Source organism: Mastomys coucha, unplaced genomic scaffold, assembly GCF_008632895.1.
Source record: "Mastomys coucha isolate ucsf_1 unplaced genomic scaffold, UCSF_Mcou_1 pScaffold16, whole genome shotgun sequence".
Taxonomy (NCBI): Eukaryota; Metazoa; Chordata; class Mammalia; order Rodentia; family Muridae; genus Mastomys; species Mastomys coucha.
In genome coordinates this window covers 53,391,537-53,415,536 of record NW_022196898.1, presented here as the reverse complement: position 1 = coordinate 53,415,536, position 24,000 = coordinate 53,391,537, and positions in this window count along the sequence as shown.

The window sequence follows — 24,000 nt, the reverse complement described above, 5'->3', positions numbered from 1 at the left end:
CACACCTTGCCTCTTCCTTTTCTCAAAGCTGCTTCTGGACCTCATAGGCTCACTGTCATTCATGCATGAAACAATCGGTGGGGACAATTGCTCAAATAAGCACCACAGTATACCTTTCCCAAACCCATCATAAGCTCGCACACTAATGGCCCCGTGGTTACCTCTGCATTGATCTTGATGTATCTGTCTCTGGGACTATGACTCGGTGGAGTTATAGGGGACTAGACGCTGGTGCTCAAGCTCTCACCTAGAGGAAACTGGGAGATTTATTCTTAACCCATCACAGCCACTCACCCAAGGAGATATAAACCAAAAACGTCACACTTCCACCCACAGAGATCAAGGCAGCCACCCACATGGAGTGATTTATAATAGCCATGGGCACATGCCCATTCCCAGAGAAAGTCAGCCTTGGGCAGAGGCACATTGGAGCATACATCAGAACCATGCCTTTATGTCACACAAACACATAATAATGGGATATTTGTGGTCAGCCCAATACACACACACACACACACACACACACACACACACACACACACACACAGGTTGTAGAAACCCATCCATACAGCATCATCAGTGGGCTGTGAATGTGACTAGAATATGCCAGAAAGTATATCCTTCATTTTAACATCACAGCTTCTGCCTCATTCACGCTCTGTGGTAGGCACTGCTTTCTGGGTGGCCAACCATTCACGGCTGGAAGTATTCAGGAACAGTTGAGTATTATTTCTGTGGCAAGATTTAAAGCCTGATTCCCTCCTGCAGGAGTTCTCCCTCCTATCGACCCATCACATTCCCTTAAAGGAGTTGAGAGTTTCAGTGTCTTCCCACAAACGGCTGCACACAGCTGTAAGCTCCAGGGGTGGAAGGATTCCAGGCAGTATTTTCTCTCACCCAGAATGTGCGTTCTGGGCTTCTCAGAAAGGACACGGGTCCTTTTTGAGCAGGCTGTGATTCTGCACCCAGATAAGGAAGGTAGGATTCAGCTTTGGCTGCAGAAGGCAATTCTTTCCAGCTGAACGGGAGAAGAGCTTGGCACGGAGGCATCAGATGTTGGAGGGGAAGAGACACTCCATATGTCTCAAAGCAGAATCTGACTTTGCAGCTTAATTGCTTTGCCTCAAACTTATCCCTAAATCAGCCGTTGAAGCAAGAGACCAGCTCCTCTTAAGATAAATTCCAGAAGCTCCCAGAGGGCTGTGAGGCCCTGATGGCACAGACTGAGGGCAAGGCCAGTGTGGACTTGCTCACATATCGGGGAAGAGAAATATTTAAAGGAAAAATAGAGGGTTCTCCAGTCAGCCGCTGTTGTCTCTGTCCTTGTTTCTGTTGATATTTGGTGCATTTTTTTCTTTCAGATAGGATCTCATGTTATCTCAGGCTAGCCTTGAACTTGCTGTGTAATGAAGAATGGTCTTGAACTCCCAATCCTCTGATGTCCACCTCCCAAGTGCTGAGATTAAAGTCATACACTGACTCTGCCTGGCATCATAACTGTTATTTATTAAAAATGTTTGAACACATTTGTACTTAGATATAAAATGTTTGACCTGAAGCAAAGTGAAACTAGGCTAGGAACTGTTGCAAAGGCTGTGACTGGGGGAATGTTCCAGAGGGGAAAGGAGAGCTGACAGATCAGGCTGAGAGTCAAGAATCTAGCCAGGGCACAGAACATGCCCTGTCTCCTCCTTGCCATGACAACCTCTGTGGCACAAAGCGGCTGCTTTAGGGAGACAAATGATCCCCATTAATTCCATCAGGTAGTGAGCCAGTTGGTGCCATCATTAATTAAACTAATTAAAACACACAGCCCTTTGAGGTTGGCATACATGCCTGTGCCACCCCAAATATTTCATTTCATTCTCTCTGTGCTCTGGGTGATTACTGGGCCAAGACACAGGCCCCCGAGATCCTGCGGAAGGAAATAAACTTCAGGCACAAGCAACTAACTCAAGACACCATTTTTCTGCCTAGTCCATTCACTGATTCACTTAGCTAAGCACCGAAGGCAGCCATCCACACCAATGAGAGAGCTGGCACTGCCCACCACATCAGGACTAACAATCAAAGAATGTAGAGTTTCCCAGCAGGCTCCTGGTGGACATGTACCTTATAGTTCACAACCCTTTGAGGAAGGGGCTGCCCTCTTCCCCCTTCTGAAGTCGAGACAACTACGGTGGAGGGCCTTTGTTAGGCTTCCTGCCCATAGAGACCCTAGCTGGGGCCTTTGCCTCCACTTTCCACCAACCTCTACCCTGCTCCAAATCACAAAACAGAAATAGCATGCTGTGGATGATTCTGACTGGTGTCAGGGAAGGCTTCTCTGAGGGGCTTTCATGAGACCTGAGGTTAGGGGATGAGCAGGCTCCATCTTCGGAAAGGTGAAAGGATATTTCATCATAAAATGCTAGAGAAGATACATAGAATATTCCCGTGGGTTTTTTTTTTTTTTTTGGCAGGCTGTGCTGTGGGACACACAGGAATATGCAGTCACAAGGCAGAATGAAGGCAAACTTAAAACAATCTAAGATCCCAGAATGCACAAAGTGATTCTGAGATATTTCCCAGAGATCAAATGGAAAATCAGGATGGGTTTAGAGGACAGTTTATCCTTAGACTCCGTCTTCCTGTCAGAGCAGCAGGCAAGAGGGGCCCATTTCATTGTTCAGACCTCTTTTTCCATTGCCCACTTTATCATTCTGCACTCTGTTTTTCCATAAGCTAAATATGCCTCCTCCCCTTGTCTAAACACTTGCTTCCAGGCTCCCTCTGTGCTGACTGACCTGTCTTCTCCAACTCCCAGGCTGCACCCTGTGTGGGGCTTGGGCCCAGCTCCAGCTGTGTCTGTTCTTGCCTCCTCGGCTGCATGCCAGGGTGGCCCCTGTGGCCTCTTAGTACACAAAGACTTTTCGCCTTGCTCAGTGACAGGGGAGAGAGAGAGCAGGGGGAGTGCGGACCTCCTTGTTTCTGGAAAGATCTGGATAACTGGACTCCTTCTACCCTCTGCATCTTCACCCACAGCTGGGTCTCACCCAAAGAACACAGAATCTAGTGGGATCCAGACTTATTTCTTGAATAAATCAGGACCTCAGACCCCATGGTGCTCAGGCAGGCTATTTAACAATGGCTTGTGGGTGAGTTCTCTGTGCAGCCTGTGCCAAGGCATTCATATTTAATGAGGCTCGGGGCTAGCCAGAGCCACCTCTTCCCACCCTCAGTCACCACTGCCACCAGATGCACATCTGCTTAATTACAATTCATGAAGTGCTTGCCTATTAATAAAACCTAATTAGTCTGGTCACACCACCCTATGATGTCATTGGGGATACAGAGCCCATCAGCCACCTTTGACAGCAGCTCTTCCGCCCCCAGAACATAGTTAAAAAGATACCTTGCCCCAGATCTAGCCTCCCTCCACTAGAGGGCTTGCAAAGCACCTCTTCTCCATAGCAGCCTCACACTCTATGGAGGTCAATGGAATCCACGCCTGGTGTCTGTGCTGACCTAGGCCAGGCATACAGTCTCTTGTTACAGCTCTCAATGCCTCTCCTGTCAGACTGGCTGTTTTCTTCCCTCCTGCTATGTCTTCCAGTTTGGGAGTGGTTGTATGTGTATGTATGTATGTTCCTGCACTCATGATTATGTGTGTGTGTATGTGTGTGTGTGTGTGTATGCACACGTGTGGGCATCTGTGTGAAGGATGGAAGTGAATCTCAACTGTTGTTCTCCAGAGGTCAACTATTTATCTATCTTTATTTATTTTGAGAGAGAGAGAGACACACACACATACACACAGAGAGAGAGAGAGGACAGAGAGAGACAGAGAGAGAGACAGAGAGAGAGAGAGAGAGAGAGAGAGAGGAGAGAGACAGAGAGAGAGAGGAGAGAGGAGAGAGACAGAGACAGAGAGAGAGAGGAGAGAGGAGAGAGACAGAGACAGAGAGAGAGAGGAGAGAGGAGAGAGGAGAGAGAGAGGAGAGAGGAGAGAGACAGAGAGAGAGAGAGAGAGAGAGAGAGAGAGAGAGAGAGGAGAGAGGAGAGAGGGAGAGAGAGAGAAACTCATTGGGGACTCACTGAGTAGGCTAGGGTGGCTAGCGAGTGAGCCCTAGGGATCACTGTCTCTACCTCCCCCACATTTGAATTGCAAGTGCTTATCACCAAGCCCAGCTTTTAGTATGAGTTCTGAGCTTGGTCTACATGCTTGTGGCCTGGGGGAGGCTGAAGATAAGAAGGTCCCTGCAGGCCACCCTGCCTGTGCAGTGGGGGTGGGGAGGGGGAAAATAGCAAGAGTGTGTGCAGAGAAGGACCTGCTTTCAAGCCAGATAAACCTCAGCTGGAGCCTGACGCTGTCATGCTGTGTCACTGTAACTACGTGGCTTTGGTCAAGTCCTTTAACCTTTCTTCATGTCAGTGTCATCATTTGGAAAGTGAAGACAGCAGACCTGCTTTGTACATGGTTAGGAGGATAATAGAAGGTCACTTCTTTTAAACTTTTTTTTTTTGCTAAAATAATATATACAGGGAGAAAAATCTCATGTCCTAAGTGGTCTGTTGAATTAATTTCCACAAACTGAATGCAGTCCTCAAACAGCATCCAGAATAAGAAACAATACCAGAATTCTGAAGACTCTTGCTTGGGCTCCCAAGAAGTGTGTGGTACGGTACTTGGCAAAAGCAGACAATGAGTAAGCAATGCTACAATTCTGTCACCTTCCTGCCCCAATCTTCTATTCTCCCAGAATCAAAATAGGCTTAGGAATCTCCTAATACCCAGAACCAACAGAGTTTCTGTGAAGAGAGAGAGCATGCAAGGACTGGATCCCTGCAAGGTTATGGAGCCTGAGGACTGCCACAATCTGCCATCAGCTGGTTGGAGATTTGGCTGAGTTGGAGGCCTTGCTTCTTCCTAGTCCCAAGGCCTGAGGACCAAAAGATCTGATCATATGACTTCCTATCTGAATGCCAGAGAAGACTGATATCATAGCTTGACAATAAACAAAAAATTCAGCGTCCCCATGGCTTCTTTTATGTTGCATTTGGACTTCCAGTGGATTGGATGAGGCCCACTCGATCTTAGGAAGGAAATTTTATTTTATTCAGTCTATTCTGGGTGGAATAAATATTCCACTCAGAAACACCCTCCCGGACATGCCAACAGTGTTTAACTTAATATCGGTATGTTCTTAATCTGGTCATGTGGGTATATAAAATAACCACCACAACTATAAGCCCCTCATCAAACCAAGCTATTCACACTTACAACAAGAGGCCTCATGGACATCTACCAGACAGTGCTTTTCTGAGTTGATCCTAGAGGGTTAAGGTGTCACAGGTCACAGATTAAGGACCAGGCCCCTTGGCTGCCTCTGAATGCTCTAGAGGAGTGATTTTCAAGGTTCTAGACCAGGAAGGAGCTAGAGGCCATCGTATGACCTTTAATCTGCATAATGTAGGCACGGAGTCATCTAGAATCCTCCATCATCCACTTCTAAATATTAGATTCCCCAAAGTGAGAACACTACGATAGGAAGTATCTTGCATTCAATATCATGAATCCCAAGAGTCACCATGGCCATAGTGGTGACAGAGCAGGCTCTATGGGGAACTAGACCATCCCAGAACAGAGGCTTGCTACTGCCGCTGTCTGGTAATTCACTGGATTCTGAAGGGACAGGATGCTCCAACTAATGTGGGCTGAGGCATTCTTTTTCTCCATCTTGAACTGCAAATTGAAAAAGAAACTCCATTTTTGAAGATTTTATTTTTATTTATATTTTTTCACATTGTGCATATACATGTGCATTTGAGTGTGTTTTTTATAAATGTGAGTGCTGTGCCTAAATATACCAGAAGAGAGTATCAGATCCTCTGGGACTGTGGTCAAAATTACTTTTGTGAGCACCCTAACTTGGGTGCTAGGAATAAAACACCAGCAATCTCTTTTAACTGTGAGGCCATCTCTCCAGCACTAAAGAGGAATTCTTAGACTTAATGATACCAACAAACTCTAGCAAATCTTTTGAATTTAAAGGTCTTTGGAGGTTTGAAGCCCAATGGAAAACGAGTCCATGTGGAAGAAAGTTGGAGGTAAGAATGGATGTTTCTACCGTGAGAGATGCCCAGATTGTGTGGGCTTCCACAAAGAAGCTGCACCCCCATTGCTGAAAGCACTGGCATGCTGGCCATTTGACCACTCCCCAGAGAAACCAAGGAGGAAAGCCACACTTGGGAAAAACAACTGACTTTCTCTATTGGAATCCCCTTCTCTGTGAGTTTTACACTAACCCCAGACATGTTTATTTGGATATGCAGGATCACAGTGTTAATGTCCTGAACCTACTCAGAGGGCGAATCTCCCCAGGACTCAGTACTAGGTACTCAGTACAAAAGGCCTTCCTTCTCCTCACTCCTTCCTCCTGTCCCTCCCTATAGTCTTCCTCTGTCTGTCTCTGTCTCTGTCTCTTTCTCTCTGTCTCTCTGTGTGTGTCTCTCTCTCTGTCTCTCTGTCTCTCTGTCTCTCTGTCTCTCTGTCTCTCTCTCTCTCTCTCTCTCTCTCTCTGTGTGTGTGTGTGTGTGTGTGTGTGTGTATGTCTCTCTCTCCTCCTAGCCCACTTTATAGCTCATAGCTGTGCTTCTGATTGTTGCTCATTTTCCACTGTTGACCACACCACCCACAGACAGTGAACACCACCAGGGAAGAATAAGCTGAGAAACCAGAGGACTTTAAAACTTGCAGATGTCTGTCACCACTGAGAATGTCCTGGTGGCAGCTGGGCCAGTTCTCCTAGAAGTTGTGCCTTGGGATGAACTCGGTTTGCTAGGATACCTTCTTTGGAAGGCAGCTTTATCCTCTATCACCACACCATTTCCAAGGTCCTTCTCTTCATGATATCCCACTTCTCGCTTACACAGAGAAGCCCTTTGGATAGTCATCCTCTTGGACATTCATTTATTTTCCTGCTAAATGTTATGCTTCTCCTTTAACTGCCTCTCCCCTATCTCTTACCACTCATTTCTAGAGTCGTGGGCAGCAGGTACCCATAGGCAGGATTTCCTTGGCTGCATGTGACTGTAGGCTTATTAACTTCTGGAAAATGCCCAGAGCTTTTGCATCACACACTCACATGCACACACACACACACACACACTTGATGGCCCTAAGCCTCTTGATGGCCTGAATGTTCATATATCTCTATTTTATAAGAGTTTTCTGCTTGACCTTTCAAACAGAAAGGTCATGTTTGTAATCATGTTTGAAAAACCATAAAGCTGTGTGCAAATGGAGAAGATTTATCTCAACATTCTGGCAGACATTTGTGACCTTTGCTACATACTAAAAATGTGTGCGTGTGAGCTCTGTTCTGAAGAGAAGAGGGAAATTGTGAACACAGCCTCTGAAGCAAGGTAGACTGCCTGGAGGAGGAGAATAAGTAAGAAAAGGCTTGCTCTCTCAGACATGAGCTACTTGCGGTTCACAATAGCTAATCAAGGCTTGTGTTGGGTAAAGGTTTCTGGCACACACCAAGCATTTGCAGTTCACTTATTGCTGTATAAATCCTATTGAAGGGCCTCACATATTAATCCAGTGATGGGGTTTCTTCCTTTTCCATATACATGAATTCAGTAATAACTGTAATTATTATGAAGTTATAATAAAACATGATGTCTTCTGCTGCTAATTCAGCAGCAATAGGATGAAGGATGGTAATATTCTCGCTCTGGGTTTATCACTGTTTCTCCTTTACCCACAGTACTATTCCCCAGGATAAAAGGCAAGAATAACAGGGCTGGTCCTGCCTCGGTGGGTTTCCTTCTCAATGTCATTGCTATTTGTGAAGCAAGGGGAGGGAATGGGTCTACAGAGAGCCCACCTGCATGGATAGAGTTAGCCACCATCAAGTGGAGAGATGGAGAGAAAATGTCTCCATATTTCCTTTCCTACCTTATTTCTCCTACCTTTGAGTCACCAGTCTGTGATGCCCTAGCCTGTGGGTTGCAACTCCTTTGGGAGTTGAATGACCCTTTCACAGGGGTCACCTGAATCCATTGGCAAACATAGGTATTTACATTGTAATTCATAACTAGCAAAATTACAGTTATGAAGTAGCAATGAAAAGAATTTTATGGTTGGGGGTTACCACAACATGAGGGACTGTATTAAAAGGTGACAGCATTAGGAAGGCTGAGAACCACTGCTTCAGATCATATCTGACATGGTGGACAGTTGAGCACATGGGTCTGAATATCAAGACAGATCCTCCAGGGGATTGTGCTGGCTTCTAGAACTGGGGCCCAGCAAACCCAGGGTAGGAGTAGAACATGAGTTCTACAGAGGGAAAGGACTATGTAGGCCCTTCAGAGAGAGAAGGGGAGGCATCCTCTACCTTTATGGAACTCGAGAACAACCCTGGGGTGAGAGCCTACAGGCTTGTGTCAGTTGTTCCTGGGGAAAGCAGTGCTTCTTATCCTAGGCCCCTGAAAGTGATGTCTGCAGCGCTCCACCAACGTCCTTATCATTTTATCAACTGTTGAGTAAGTTTCTAATTTTGTCGCTAAGCAGTAACAAGTTCTTACTGGGAACTCCATAAGGACAGCACTTCTTCTTACTTTGTTTCTAGCTGAGTTCTTGGGGTTCTGGACAGTGCTTAGCACATAGAATGTCTCCAGTAAAGTTGCTAAATGAATGAATGACTGGATGGAAAAAACTAGAACTTGGACCTAACTAGGGACAGTCTTCCTAGAGCAGGCCATTTGCCCACATTTAACTCTAACTTTGTATGAAAATATAACTTCCGAGAGAGAACTGACTGGGCTGAGGCGCAGGAGGCTCTTGAAGACCAGTGATGAGGAATTTGCAATTACGCCCTGTCATTCAGCCTTTATCTAAAGGCAGGCTTCTTCCTTCTTGAGGCAGCCTCTAGCAGAGGTTAGATTCCTCCACCTGCCATCAAGAGCCACAAGGGACACAGGGACCCACGTTCCTTCAGTCTGTTCATTTGCTTCCAAGTGGCTTGCTCATGTAATGGAATGTATCCTAGCCTAAGATACCATGTTGGGCCCCATTTTGGCCCTGGTTTGGGCCTTGAGGACAAACCTGAGCCTGGCTCGAGTTTTGAGGCCTGTCTCAGTCACTTCCTTATCTGGGTGACCTGTTTGGCCCTGCCTCTGACCCCACTGTTGCTGATGTAGAGCTTTGCCATTGGCTCTGACAGTCACTCCATTCCCTCTGTCACCCTTCCCCACCCCCTATGTCATCTTACCCCACTAAAAATCCCCCTCCCTATGTTCTGAACTTGTATAAGAGAGAGGCTGATGCCATAAAACTGAGTTCTTGTTTCTGCAAGACTCCCAGCTCGGTGTGTTTCTTTTGGGCCGTCAATACTCCTCCTGCTCAGACCTGGAGAGACCCCGGTGGGACCAGGATCTCTTTCCTCTTGCCTGGACCTGCTGGCAAGGAGCCGGCAGTGCCATATGCCATATATCAGTTCAAAAGTCATATCAAGCTGAGAATGTGCTGACCAGCTGCTCAGGATACAGAACCTTTCCTGCGAGAGCTTTGAGTCTTCCCAGGGGAGAACATAGATCTTTCTAGTCTCCAGAGCCTCTGGAAAACCAGGCTGCGTGCTTGGTCATGTTTTGTCTGTCTTTTCCACTTCAGCTCAGCCCAGCCTCTCAAAGGAGAATGAGAAGTAACAGGGAGGCCCAATCCAGGGTTCTCCCTATGAGGAGGGGACTTTTGGCCACCAGTCTCAAAGGCTCCGAGGCATAGCCTCAGCCATTGGCATCAGCTGGATGGAGAGTGTGAAGGATTAGGAGATCAGCTTCTTAAGACAGTAGCGACATTAAACATGAAAATGTGTAAACATCCCCCTGAGGTGATGAGGGCAGGAAAAGGCTGGTTCTGGATGACAGACTGTCTCACGCTCCTGTCAGGGTATTATGATGCAATAATGACCTTGTTTCTCACTCGTGCTCACAGTTATCAGGGTCTGGAGGAAGCCTTTGCTCGGTCCGAGTTGTGAGTCAATTGTACTGTTTCAGGGAAGAAGGAGCACCCAGCAAGCTGGCCTCAGGTCTAGATTAGATGAGTGATGAACTAACAGGGTGGGAATTCCACAGGGAGCCTCAGGGCGAGCAACAGCCAGGTGACCTCTCTCCCTCTCCCCATGCTTCCTGGTCTTTACTCTTTGCCCAGTGTGCTTGCTTCCAGTGTGAACTGCCTCAGTCCATCCATCCTTCAGTCTCGGCCATCCCTCCTATACAGACAGGCCGCTCTGGGTACCTTGCCACTAACTTCAGCTCCCTTGCCTTCCTACTTCTTACTGGTCACCTCTCTAGTTTTCTCTAAGCATGAGATGATGGAGATCTTTCCACTTTTTTTCTATGTCCTTTGGAAGTTGCCAAAGAGGCAACTTCACATCTAGGCTGATGAGCTGGGTGCAGATAGAGGCCTTTAGAGGCTCTCGGCCGAGCACTGGTTTCGGAGTCGTTCAAATCTCCACAGTTTCTCCTTTGACATTCTCTTCCAGCTCGTGTTCTTTTATTGCCACAGCCATCCTCCATCACCTTGAACACAGCACTTTTCCTGAATTTCAGAGACCCTAAACCTGACCATAGCTGATCAGGCCAGGGGTGTGGTATCTGTCTCAAGCTGGGAACCAATTAGACTCCATTACATTCTTCCTGAAGTTTAAGAACCAGGAGACAGAGGGCCCTGTGAATTCATATTGAATTTAAAACTAAGGGGTTACAGATGAACAGATGGAGTTAATGACATGTGTGCAAGGAGCAGGGGAGATGGAGTGTGGTTATCTTCTAGGAAATCCCCATTGTACTTAAGCCACTGTGAAGACAGTTCACTTCCAAACAACATGTTTGCTAAAGACTCTACAAGAGAACTTACCTCCTACTTCAAAGTGCATCTTCATTCCTTGCCAACTCTCCCGAGCCTGTCTCTATTACTTTCCCAACTCCCAGGTCAGGGAAAGGTTGGTCTTGACTTCCTCCCATGTTCATACCCATGGATGAACCTCTAGACCCAGCACTCATATTGCCTTTCTCCGCTATCCCTATCCCAAAAGCCAATAGACAAGTTAAATATCCTAAAAATCAAAATTAGTTTAAAATTAAAAAGTTTAAGTAACATAATACATATTGTAATGCACAGGAATGAAAGGGAGGAGAAGAGAGAAGTGAAGAAAGAGAAGGAGATGGGGAGAGAAGTCACTCTCTGGTCGTCCTCACAGGAAGCTCTGGAGAGAAAATGTTCATCGACCCTGCTTTTCTCATAGGCCACCAACTCATCTCCTTCTCCTTCTGCCTTAAAGGAATAGTTTGGTTTTACAAACAAAGCAGGGGCGAGGCACTGGGAGTCTGGCAAGGCATCCAGGGGTCTGTCATGGTGAAAAGGTAACAGGACTGAGAGTCAGGACCTGGAGATTTGGGTCTCAACTCTAGAACTGAGCATCATCATTAGAGCTGAGCATCATCATTAGAACTGAGCATCACAACACAAGTTCCTTTCCAGCTCTGAGCTGCAGCTTGGGAGCATGGTTGTGATGAGTGTCCCTCCCACTTTGCAGTGACTGTTTTGCAATATTGCAGAATATTGCAGGATCCAGCCGCTGAGATTACACGGGTGAAAAGAAATGACATCCAGGATAAGACTCAGCAAATGTTAACTCAGGCGTGATTCATCTGACCTCTGCTTTACACCTTCTTTCCAGCCCTCCATTATATTTGGTCTCATCATATGTTCCAGATACTACAGCTCCTCAGACCAATGCCATCAACAAGCAGTGACTTCTACTCACTATGTCTATTTTAGCTTCTTGCCTCTCATGGTCTGCTTTCATCCGTGGCAGCTAAGTTTGACCCTTCATGCTTCCTTTTTTCTAGGTATACTCAACCACCATGCCTACTTTTCTGAGTAACAGAACTGTTGACAACCATTCTTTCTTCTTTGCTGATAGCTGTGTAGACATAACTTTCTTCAGCAGACATTGCACTCTCGCCTTGGGGATTTCCCCCAACCTTCTGTCTCCTGCACCTTCAACAAAAGAAGGAACATTGTTATCTTTATCCCCATCCATCCCTGTGATTCTGAATCTCCTTTCACTGTCAAAACTAGGATGTGCGCACATGAAATACATTTGTCTTCCCTTTCTTCTCTCTTAACACACAAATCTACTTCTCCTTCTGTCTCTCTCATTGGCATCATTAGCCAACAAATTATACAAATCAAGAAAAGGGTACTTTCACTTCCACTTCTATCCCCAGTCCTAGACAGCCAGTTTCTATTTCAAGTTCTACAAAATATTCTTCAAGCTGGTTTCATTGTTCATACTTTCTTTGCTACTGTGCTTGCCTGTCACTTTATAGTCTTACCTTGTCTAACCCACAGGTTTCTGCTGGATCCTCCATGTAGTTTCCTAATCAAACTCATGTCAATACTGAGCTCAAGTTTTCTTCTTATAACAACACACACACACACACACACACACACACACCCCACCACCACCACCACCACCACCACCACCACCACCACCACCACCACCACCATCACCAGCAGTAGAAGCAACTAGAAATCTTGGCTGTAACTTACCTTTGCTCTTTCAAAATTCTGCATTCCCTTAGATAAAACCACCCTTGAGCTTCAATAGGATTTCTTTCTCACCTCAAGGATTTTGTCTCCTTTTGGGCTAGGAGCCTCCCACCCCTAGCTTTGTAACTAGAAATAACCAATTCGCTTTTAGGTCTTTATTCAAAGATTATCTCTCTTGGGGAGCTTTCTACATTACATCTGTGCCTACACTCACTTCACATGAACACCACGAGGGTTTCAGGCCCTTTAATATCTTTTAACTGTTTCCTCTTCCTGGAAATCAGAGTAAAAAGACAGAAAACAAGAAAGACATGAAAAGAGAACGGAGCACTATGTCACCTCAGGAATCCAGCATGCCTTCCTTGCCAACTGAGAGTCAAGAAATTCCCACACAACTGAAAACACCAGAATTGCCTACAGAGATAATTCGTGTTTTCCTAGGGCCATCTTAAGCAAAGATGAGCAAGAACAGCAAGTGAGCTGTGCCTACTTAAATCCAGGAAGTGACCTTGGGTCTATTCCTGACAGCTCTCTTCTTTCACTCCTAAATCTAAACAACACTGTTCACAAAAACACTTTACAGCTTCATAGAGAAAAGGAAATTCCTTAGGATAAGAAGAATAAGTAAACCAGATCACATGATTTTTCTGTAACTTCTAAATTGTGTTCTATCACTTTCTTTGAGAAATAAAACTTGGTAAGTCACAGGATAAAAACATATATACATATGCATATATGCATACATACACACACACATTATGAAGACACCCAAATGCCCTTCTTTCTCAAAAAGACCATGCTGTCCTGTACAACTCTAAATACTTAATAAAATCTGTAACTGTTCTTTTCTCTGGCTTTGCCTGAAATCCTGTGACATAGCCAAGGGTCCAGCTTTACTTCAGCAGAGGTCTCCCAGGCGAAAGGCTACTCCTCAGGCTACTGGTGGCAGTGCCGATAGGCTGTGTCCCTGTGCCCCCCCCTCCACTTACAAAATGTCATAGCCATCCCACATAGGACCCCACAATCCTTCCTCTGATCTTGCTGTGGTCTCTAGCTGTCACCCAGTGTTGGTTCATTCCTTCCTTGAACTTGTTGCAAATCCTGACTGTCTCGGGTGACTGGAAAAGTTCTAAGGAAAGCAAAGTCTGAGATGGTGTCAAGAAGTGGGGTATGCTGAAGAAAACTCTTAAGAATCCACATAGGTGGAAGGGAGGCAGGGTAGTAGGCTGTGGGAGAGAGGGGGGGTTATCTTCCATACAGCAGTGATGACAACCTTGCTTGAACCCACAGGAGACTCTGGATAAAGAGCCCTATGTGGAGTTGGGGTGTCTGGGATATGATTCCCTTTCCTGTCTCCACAGCTCATCAGAGTAGGGCCTGTAAGCAGAGCATGACCTTGGGGCAGGGTGGCTCTGCATCTGGAGGTGTTGGTTCTCCTGGTTTCAGAAGAGCTTATGTTCACTTCTGCATTTTGTCCAAAATTATTTTAGATTTCTAGCTCTAAGAATAGATATAAAAATTACAAAGAAACCCCCTAATTTGGAGGAATAATGAAAGCTGAGCTTTCCCTTTTTGGTAATTGTTTGAACCACTCAGTGCTAAGGCTTTCTTTCAAGTCCCCATCTTCACTAGCCTCATCTCTGGCCTCCAGCCAAGATGGAAAGGAGACAAAAGGGCCTGGGCATCCTTCCAACTCACTGCCCTCGAACCTGGCCCTGCAGGATGACTCCAGTCCTTCCTGTAACCTAGAGGCCTGGTAGTGTGTGAAGGATATGGTTTGGCAAAGATCAGATGGAAGGGAGGACCCAGCAGCTCTAAGAGGACTGAAGAGCAACAGCCCAAGATTCCTCTCTCTCTCTCTCTCTCTCTCTCTCTTTCTGGCAGATGGAGTCAATAAGGATTATGCTCAAAGTCCTGGTGCTTCCAGAGCTTATTGGAAAAAAAGGAGGGTGGAGAAAATCCTCTTTTCTTCTTTTTTTTTAAGCTGATAAGGAAAGGGCAAAGCCCAGGACAGGAGCTCTCCGCCATCTTGTCCCTGTCTCCTACTATGGCATGCCTGATCTTTCTCTCAATCTGCCCTCACACATGCTCTGGAGAGTCTTCCCAGTTACTCTCCAGGTCCCAGCTCACCTGAGGACCCCCAGAGTCGTGTGTCAGATGATGTTCCAAGGCCGAGACTTCAGGCAGGGGACTGTGCATAGACCCATACAGAATGAAAGCAGAGACTGTCCTGGTTTGGACTCTGGGGGGCTGAGAAACACTAGGCTAGACTGTTAGGCATGCACGGTCAACATCCGTGTTCTTGGAGCAGCTCTATCATCTTGATAAGCTTATAGATAGTCTCCTGAATGAAAGGTTAGTTTCCACAGTTATTACACACACACACACACACACACCAAAAGAAGCACCAAAACATTGATGAGGGACTAGAAGAGAGACAGCTCAAGTGATAAGTGCTTGCTGTTCTTGCAGAGCACCAGAACCCATATCAGTCAACTCACAACTGCCTTCAACTCTAGTTCCAGGGGACCAGATGCTCTCTCTTGGCCTCTGTGAGCACCTGCATGCATGTGCACACACACACATGCAGGCACACACATACACTTAAATAAAATTAAAAAGTAAAATGCAAAGCCACATTGATAAGCTGTAATTTAGATCTAATTAGGTCTTTAGTCTTCTATCCATATGTACCTGAGCATATACAAGGAGGTACTGGATTTTTAAAAAAGGCCTCAAGGGGCAATATTGCCCTCCTTCATTGATATTCAAGTGAGTGGCTGGGATGTAAGCTCAAGGCTAATCCAGCTATCTTCCTTTCACAGACACAGGGGTTGGGGAGCAGTATAGAACTTGGTTTTGGTCTCCATATGGTGGTGTGAAGTGAGATCATATGTGTCCCCCTCCCTCCCCTGACTTCTCTAGTGGCCTTCTATTGTCATGGCCTCCACTTTCATCATGTGACTACCTACAGAATCATGGGCAAACAGTTGTATATCTTGTCATGTTTAGATGCCTCACATACAGACATCATTCTTCTAGATCACCGATGCCCAACTAGATCCTGAGATAAACTCCATGGGAATGTAACGTGAAATACCTGGATAAGATTTACTGACTTAAGTCTCATAGGGAAAAAGTTATGGAACCCAGACTTAATTTCCAGATTTGACTCTAAACCCAAAGACCTTTTCCAAGATGTAGCAGGGAAGGGGTCAGTGAGCCATCAGAGATTGGGGAACACATTACAGGAGAGACTGGAGCTGAAACAGTGTTGATGGTTGGGACCACACCTCGACTGGAACAGCTTGGTTCCACATACCTCTTGACTTCTATGTAAACATAAACCTCATGTCAGTACCCCAACATGTCAAGACTCCAAAGATGACCTTGAAAGATCATTGGGTTTCTTTATTCATTGTTTCCACAATGCAGTCACATCAAGCAATTCTCCATTCTTTGCTTTCACTATCATTATCTCTGTAATTGGTCCATTGAGGACAGGTGGCTGAGCTTAGCTAGGTTGTTAGGGTTGTCATGAGAGACACAGACAAGCATGCCTGTATCTTTCCACACTGTCAGATTTTTATTGAATATCAATAAATTCACATGGAACAGCCATTTGCCAGATGATCTCTCTTTTGTTGGTAATCTGGCTGAAGGCAAATGAAGGTCTGTATTGATGAGATAGGGACAACCAGCCACAGAGAAGAAGCTGTTCCTGTAGAAATCAGGCTTTGGGAGAGTCAAGATTGAGAGCGAAGATACAGTCAGCTGCAAAGACAAGAGGGCAAAAATAGGTTGGGGTAGGACACAGCTGGTTCAGGTCAAGTAGGTGAACAGACCAGTAGTGTTGAGTAGGCCACATCAACAGCAGGAGACTGAGCAAAGCAGAAGCCCTAGAGACAGTTGTCATGCTCAGACCAGGCATCAGTCGATAGGCTGATGTAGGACTCTTCTCCAGCGGCTGTGCTGCATTCTCGGCTTTATGGGTCCAGTGAGAGTCACACCCTTTCTCTGGTCTGATACGTCTGGTACGTTCTTGGGTCTGCTCTCCTGATGTTATTTTAATATGCCCATGGGGTCGTATAGTCTCAGCTCACCACATTAAATGTATAGGGTGGTATCCTTTCTAGTATCAGAAATAAGTCATTTATCAATCTGTGCTGTATGGGTAAGGCCAGATAGATGGTGCTTAGGGGCGCAATCCTCCTTGACCCTCAAAAAGGAGCCAGGAGCTTCTGGTAAAATGGAGTTAATCAAGTTAATGCCTGGCCTTAAAAAAATTGCTGTTTTATACACTATACAGTAACTTAGAGCAGGGTGTAGCCTGATCTCAACAATCACTGTGTCTGTTGGTCTTTTAGGACCAAATCTGTGTCTACCAAGGTCTACAGGGAGCTGAGGGAAGACCCACTTAGGAAATTTGAAATAGCTGTCAAAGAGGCCTCAGTCTCCATTCATGAAGTTGTCTCTATGCGCCTACTCTTTGGGGCCAGGTAGCTCCTCCCTCACTAGCTGTTCAAACCTAAGCTCACTAAGATGTCACTGCAGCTTGGTGACATCTTTCAGTCATCTTGGTAAAGTTTTTGTTAGAGGGAGAAGGAAAAGTGAAGGTTTCAAATAGTCTAAAGCTAAAGTTCCTATTTGTACTTGAACCTGTCTCTGTGATTCCTAGTGAGAGGAGTCACAGGGTCCAGGGTCAAGAACAAACGTATTTCCAAAGTTAGTGTAGTGATCACTGTGGGGGTGATCCAACTGCAGCTGTTCTGGTCCCCATGAGAAATATCCTCTTGAGGTCATCAGAAAGAAAAAAAAAAAACAACCAGGAAATGGGTGGTTTAAGAAGCACTGCTTAACAGCTGGGGTGACAAGGCCTCAGAGGTAGAAAAGACACGGGATAGACAAAGCAAGTCTAGTTCCTATGTTCAGCTGAGCCACTTGGTGAGTCTTGATTTTCATTTAAAGATTAGAAAGGAGCCGGGCGGTGGTGGCGCACGCCTTTAATCCCAGCACTTGGGAGGCAGAGGCAGGTGGATTTCTGAGTTCGAGGCCAGCCTGGTCTACAAAGTGAGTTCCAGGACAGCCAGGGCTACACAGAGAAACCCTGTCTCAAAAAAACAAAAAAAGAAAAAGATTAGAAAGGAATGGGCTGGGAGATGGCTTGGTGGGTGAAAGAGCTTGCTGGACACATGTGAATATCTGAGTTTGAATTCTCAGAACCCACATCAAAGTCAGACTGTAGAATGTGCATCAGTATCTCATTGCTTCTACAAGGAGACAGGGGTAGGGGGTGAAGACAGGAGAGTTCCTGGAAGCCTGTGGGCCAGCTAGCCTGATGGACACAGAGGAGAAGCAACACAAAAAGCAACCCTGTGACAGGCAAGGGCACACATGCAAGGCTCTCCTCTGAGGACAGTGATAAATGGACAGGAATAGAGTGACCACAGGGAAAGAGTTAGACAGAAAAGAGAGGGAGTCTTGAGAACCAGGCATAGGAAAGGGAGGAAGAGGAAGAGCAGGGGAAGGGAGGGAACCAGAGCGAAGCCAAGAAAAGCGTGACAGTCACCTATGCCTGTGATGTGGTCAGATGGTTGCATGGCCTAGGGCATGAGTTGACTTGAAGATCCTTGAAGCCTACCTTTGGGGTTCAAGCTGAGTTCTGGGTGTCAGTAACATATATTCGGGATTGACTGAGAACAGACTTTTTGCCAAGCAGTAGACTAATCTGGTGGTCACACAGTTGCCATGGATGGTTTTTTTCTGACCTCCCGCAGGGATTCATGGGGAGAGCAGGACTTCTGTCTGAGTTCTCCCACATGACTGCTCAGAAGGACTGCACCCATTTCTTCCATTTGCAGAGGGCTGCAGCGTGACACGCGCCACTTAGAGCCCAGCAGACATTGATGTACAGTGTTAATATTAAGCTCTAAGTGGCTTCTGTGTGCTATCCAAAGATGAGGAATAAAACTGCGCAAATGTGTTTCTTTTTTTAAAAGGAAAAAAAAAAAAGGTTAGTTTTTCAAAGGGATAATTCAGAACTGCAGAGTCAGAGAACTATCCAAAATCTAGAACCATCTTCCTGGTCTTGGCAAGTGTGCATGTTCCTTCTTCTTAGTGGAGTCAGGAAGAAGAAAGTCCTGGAAGGAAGACCCTGGGGCCTGTGCAGTCTCCCCTGTGCCTTCGATTCCCCTTGCCTAGAGAGCCTAACTTGGTGGTCAAGCTTTCTTCCATCTTCCATTTTACCTACTGGGTAAGAGGAAGTGCTATGGAGTCAAGCTTGCTGTAGCACTAGTTTCTCAGTCTTCTCCTCTGAAAAATGGGGTAAAAGTAAATACTTTTTATTATGTTATTTTAAAGGCTAAGTGGATGCACCTATGCAGAGTGCTTAGATAGTCACATGTCTGGGATATTTTGATACCTCAATAAATGCTATTATTGTGATCCTTATTGTTTTCCTGAACATGCACAGTCCCAGGGAGCACAGGCCTTCTTCATTCCTCTGGACCCAGCTGCCAAGATGTCTTCTCCTCTCTGTGGGCAAATGAAAGCTCTGAGGCTCAGTGAGTCCAGGGAACTCATCAGCCTCCTTTGCCTCCTGTCCTCTCATAGAACAGACAACATAGAATATTCTGCAAAATTAAGGCTTTTTCATAGAATGTCTTGTGTTGCTCTCCCTTTTCTCTACTATTACCTAATTGTACAGGAAGTGTGTTGGTATGTGTTTAATTTGTAGTTCTGTGGCTGAGAAGACAGGGATGTTGCCAGCCTGACAGAGGGTATAACTCTCCTGATATGAATGGCATTCCTTAGACAAAGATTCCTCAGACTGAGGCATAATTTCGATCCCTGTTCCTGGTGGCTTTCTGTTCACCATAGCTGTCTCACAAACATAAGGCAGGACTTCAGAAGGAAAGGGATTTAGGCATGGCCTCTGGCATAGCACATCCCTCAGTGGCTTGCTAGCCTTTAGATTCAAAGCTACTTCAGCTCAGGATGTACATTATGGCTGTGCCTGGGAGATGACCCAGTGCCACAGCTCTCCATACCAAAATCCGCCAAGAGAGAGCTGGTCTCCCAGGAGTGCTGATACACCTGAGAGCACAGGTGAGACCACCACTTCAGCTCAAATACCTGGCTCAAGAGGGACCCGCCCAGAGTCCTCAGGACACAGGAACTGAGGAGCAGCCTGGGACAGGATCCTTCTGGTTTCTATCTGCACTCCAGAGCTGACCCTGTGCCACAACTCTCCATACCCAAATTCTGCCCGGAGAGAGCTGGTCTCCCAGGAGTGGGGACACTGAGGCTTACAGGAGAGATAAGCCACAGTCAGAGACAGCAAGACCAGCTAACATCACAGATAACCAGATGGTGAAAGGCAAGTGCAAGAACATAAGCAACAGAAACCAAGACTACTTGGCATCATCAGAACCAAGTTCTTCCACCCAGCAAACGCTGGATACCCCAACACACTGGAAAAGCAAGACTCTGGATTAAATCAGATCTCATGATGATGATAGAGGACTTTAAGAAGGACATAACTCCCCTAAAAAATTAAAGGAGAGGGCTGGAGAGATGGCTCAGTGGTTAAGAGCACTGACTGCTCTTCTGGAGGTCATGAGTTCAAATCCCAGCAACCACATGGTGGCTCACAACCATCTGAAATGAGAACTGATTCCCTCTTCTGGAGTGTCTGAAGACAACTACAGTGTACTTGCATATAATAAATTATTAAATCTTTAATAAAAAAAGAATTAAAGGAGAACACAGGTAAACAGGTAGAAGCCCTTAAAGAGGAAACAAAAAAAATCCTTGAAAGAATTACAGAAAAACACAATCAAACAGGTGAAGGAATTGAACAAAACCATCCAGGATCTAAAAATGTAAATAGAAACAATAAAGAAATCACAAAGGGAGACAATACTGGAGATAGAAAACCTAGAAAAGAGATCAGGAATCATAGATGAAAGCATCACCAACAGAATACAAGAGATAGAAAAGAGAATCTCAGGTTCAGAATATACCATAGAAAACATTGACACAACAGTCAAAGAAAATGCAAAAAGCAAAAAGCTCCTAACCAAAACATCCAGGAAATCTAGGACACAATGAGAAGACCAAACTTAAGGATAATAGGTATAGAAGAGACTGAAGATTCCCAACTTAAAGGGCCAGTAAATATCTTCAACAAAATTGTAGAAGAAAATTTCCCTAACCTAAAAAAAAAGAGATGCCCATGAACATACAAGAAGCCTACAGAATTCCACATAGTTTGGACCAGAAAAGAAATTCCTCCTGCCACATAACAGTCAAAACATCAAATGCACAAAACAAAGAAAGAATATTAAAAGCAGTAAGGGAAAAAGTCAAGTAACATATAAAGGCAGACCTATCAGAATTGCACCAGACTTCTCAAAAGAAACTATGAAAGCTAGAACAACCTTGGCAGATGCCATACAGACCCTAAGAGAACACAAATGCCAGCCCAGGCTATTATACCCTGCAAAACTCTCAATTACTGTAGATAGAGAAACCAAGATATTCTATGACACCACCAAATTTATACAATATCTCTCCACAAATCCAGCCTTACAAAGGATAATAGATGGAAAACTCCAACATAAAAAGGGAAACTACACCCTAGAAAAAGCAAGAAAGTAATCTTCTTTCAACAAACTCCAAAGAAGATAGTCACACAAACATAAAAATAACATAAAAAATAACGGAAGCAACAATCACTACTCCTTAATATCTCAATTTCCCATCCTCCCACCCCCAAAAGACAGACAAAACAGCAACCAACAGATTGGGAAAAGATCTTTACCAATCCTACATCTGATAGAGGGCTAATATCCAATATATACAAAGCACTCAAGAAGTTAGACTCCAGAGAACCAAATAGCCCTATCGAAAAATGGGAAACAGAGCTAAACAGAGAAATCTCAACTGAGGAAACTTGAATGGCCAAGAAGCACCTAAAGAAATGCCCAACATCCTTAGTCATCAGGGAAATCAAAATGACCCTGAGATTCCACCTCACACCAGTCAGAATGGCTAAGATCAAAAAAACTCAGGTGACAGCAGATGCTGGCAAGGATGTGGAGAAAAAGGAAAAATCCTCCATTGTTGGTGACATTGCAAACTGGTACAACCACTCTGGAAATCAGTCTGGAGGTTCCTCAGAAAATTGGACATATTACTACCCAAGGCCCCAGCTATATATGCCACTCCAGGGCATATACCCAAAAGATATGCCAACATATAATAAGGACACATGCTCCACTATGTTCATAGCAGCCATATTTATAATAACCAGAAGCTGGAAACAACCCAGATGTCCTTCAAAAGAGGAATGAATACAGAAAATGTGGTACATTTACACAATGGAATACTACTCTGCTGTTAAAAACAATGATTTCAGGAAATTCTCAGACAAATGGATGGATCTAGAAAATATCATCCTGAGTGAGGTAACTCAATCACAAAAGAATACACATGGTATGTACTCACTGATAAGTGGATATTAGACAAAGAGCATGGAATATTCATGATACAGCTCATGGACCACGTGAAGCTCAAGAGGAAGGAAGACAAAAGAGTGGATGCTTTAGTCCTACTTAGAAGAGGGAACAAGATAATTAAGGGAAGTAGGGGATGAGAGGGACTTGGGAGGAAGAAAAGAAGGGGAGGGGAAAAAGAGGGCAGAATCAGGTATTGGGAGGAGATGTACAGAGGGTCAGGACAGTGAACAGAGGTGTGTAGCAATGAAGGATGGGGAACTGGGAATAGCAATCAGAAAGTCCCAGATGCAAAGAAAGCAAGAGCCTCCCAGGACCCCAGGAGGATGACAATAACTGAAATACTCCACAAATGGTATTTCAAAGGTGGGAGAACCTGTAGAAACCATACCCAAAGGTTAGGCATTCCCCTCCTGGTTGAGGGATGGGGCCACCCACCCATCTTCAAATTTTTAAACCAGAATTAGTCCTATCTAAAGTAAATACAGGGACAAAGAGTGGAGCAGAGACTGAAGGAAAGGCTATGCAGAGACTGTCCCACCTGGGGGATCCATCCCACATTCAGACACCAAACCCAGACACTATTGCTGATGCCAAGCAGTGCTTGCTGACAGGAGTCTTATACAACTGTCTCCTGAGAGGCTGTGCCATATCCTGACCAATACACATGCAGAGGCATGCAACCAAACATCAAACTAAGCAGAGGGACCCCAATGGATGAGTTAGGGGAAGAACTGAAGGAGCTGAAGGGGCCTTGTCTGGCACCCACGGGATGGGAGTCCCTTGATCCTGTGAAAGCTTGATGCCCCAGTGTAGAGGAATGTTAGGGCAGTGAGGCTGAAGCAGGTGGGTGAGAGGAGCATCCTCATAAAAACAGGATAAGAGGGGATAGGATAGGGGGTTTGCAGAGGGGAAACCAGGAAAGGGAATAACATTTTAAATGTAAGCAAATAAAATATACAGTTAAAAAAAGAGAGAGAAGTACATCTTGTGGTAGGGTGAGATGGGAAATGGGCATGGCCCTTTTTACATTAAAGAATTCTATAGGGTAAGAATCCATATGAGAAGGGAAGGCTGGGCAATGCAGGAAATACTGGGAAGAATCTCTCTCTTGATAATGGGGTCATAGTCTCCAAGTGACCAAGAAAAAAAACATCAGGCAATTTTTACCCTCTCTCATCTCCAAGCTATGGCAACAAAATGTTTACCGTGGCCACCTTGGGGCAGAGGAACCCACAGACAGAAGGAAGATTTCTTTTTATTTACAGTTTTCTCTACTCTTTTTTAAAACAAAACAAAACAAAAAAACAAAACCAGGATCTTACTATGTAGCCTAGGCTAGCCTGGAACGCATGACTCCCTTGCTTCAGCTTTCTGGAACTTATGATTCTGACTTGGGATTACAGGCACGCACAACATTCTTGGCTTCAATTTTCAAAACGTGTACACAAAATATTCTTTTAGATGCTTGCAGATCTGAAAATGGCATATGATTCACCTATGTGTGTAGATGTAATGCATTTATATATGGACGATCCCTACTCAATATTTCCTTGAAGTCTCTTGTTCTAATCAGTCCTGTACACTGTGTATTATATTACTCTTCCTGGGAGACACAGAAATGTTTATTCTCTTCAGATGCAGGGGAAACAACAGACCAAAGAAACAATTCTATTCATCTTGGTGAGTTTATTGGAGTTACCTGCATGAGTGATTCTTAGACATCACTGGAAGACCCACCTGAGCACCAGCAATGTCTCCCTGAAGCCGCCTCACTGGAGTCCCTTGTGAAACTTTTGTTCAGCTACACTGTCCCGCGCTATCTCCCGCCGGCAGGAAAGACGCGGCACACACGGATCCTTCTGCAGTACAAAC